Below are 1,719 nucleotides of genomic sequence, written 5' to 3'. Positions count from 1 at the left end.
CCAATCCTTATTCTTAGTCTGTCTTATTTTGGATACTTAGTTTTAGAACAATATCTGACAGGCAAGCATTTTACTGAGCAGATGAAAGTCAAATCCCTTACAGAAATAGCCAATACATTCACTGTCACCCCATCCAAGCACTTGTGTCTTTTCTCCTCACTTTCCCTGCTGTACCAGCATTCCATGCACTCCTGCCTATCTGGTCCATCCCTTCTTTCCCAGCCTTCCCTTGATATGATAGTTTAGTCCACAAGTCACTTCTATGATGTCTTACGCCACATACTGCTGCTGGTCTCCCTTGATGCTGCCTGTCTCACTTTTAGGATGATGTAATTTCAAATCCCATGTAACTGCTTCTGAAGGGGAAAGATTTTTGCCTGAGGCAGTAATGAGGAAAAGTCCTTGCCACTAAGCTTCTGCTGTTTTGTGACTTAGTGTCTCTTTTTCCTTTTGAACCACACTTCTGTCACAATGCAATAATTTCCAAGGTCAGGAGAGGACGTTCTTGGTTGTTGTTGTTGTTGATTGCCATTGAGTCAAGTACAACTCATAGCGACTCTGTGAACAAAGGACCTAATGCTTTTCCATAACTGTTATCATTTCACCAAGTTCATTGAGTTTCCAGAGGTATGTGCTTTAGGAAGTGGATGCCACTCCTGCTTCCAAACCTGTTTTATATCTGGGAGCTCCACCAAACACTGTCCACGTTGGGCAGCCATGCTGGTATTTGATACCCAATGCCTCAAGGTTCAGCATCACAGCAACCCAGGTTACTTTATATTTCACACTGACAAAGAGTGATGAACAAAATGGAAGAGTGTTCCTCCAGATATAACAGCACTAGTTTCACTTAGCAGTGGTTAAGTGTAATAAAGTCTAATATGACAGAGAGAAGTTTTGCACAAAAGATCTAAACTCTAGTCTATGACTAAATTCTGTACAGAACTCTGTTCTATAACTACCATAATTTCTGTACATTTAAAGAGTTTAGAGAAGCAAAATACTATATAATGAAATGGGCAGAGAGCTGGAGTCAGAAGATTAAGAGTCGAACTCGCTCAGCATTTCTAAAGATGAAGGAGTTGAAAAACAAATTCAAACCATGGGTGGCAATACTTAAGGATACTTTGGGTTGAATATTAAATGATCCAGGAAGCCTGAAAAGAAGATGGAAGGAGTACACAGAGTACACAGAAGGAATTTGGCTGACACAGAGGAATTGCATGAAATAACCTATGAGCAAGAGCCTGTGTGATGAAGGAGGAAGTTCAAGTTGCTCTGAACAACGCTCCAGGAGTTGATACCAATCGACATACTTTAACAAACAGACCCTGGATGTGCTCACTAAGTTGTGCCAAGAAATCTGGAGGACAGCCAGCTGGCCAACCGACTGAAAAAAGATCTATATTTGCTCCCATTCCAAAGAAAGGTGACCTAACAGAGTGTGGAAATTATTGAACATTGTCCTTAATATCACATGCAAGGAAGAGTCTGCTAAAAAATGTCCAAAAACGATTGGAGCAATATGTCAACAGAGAACTGCCAGATGTACAGGCCTGATTTAGAAAAGAAGAATGGGAATCCCGGAACACTTGATCGTTCTAATGTGAAACCTATACTTGGACCAAAAGGCAGTCATCAGAACAGAGCAAGGAAACACTGCATGGTTCAAAATTGGGAAGGGTGTACGCTAGGGATGTGTCCTGTCTCCATACCTTT

Source organism: Elephantulus edwardii, unplaced genomic scaffold, assembly GCF_000299155.1.
Source record: "Elephantulus edwardii isolate Elephantulus edwardi_28Jun2011 unplaced genomic scaffold, EleEdw1.0 scaffold00249, whole genome shotgun sequence".
NCBI classification, from domain to species: Eukaryota; Metazoa; Chordata; class Mammalia; order Macroscelidea; family Macroscelididae; genus Elephantulus; species Elephantulus edwardii.
This window is presented reverse-complemented; position numbering follows the sequence as displayed.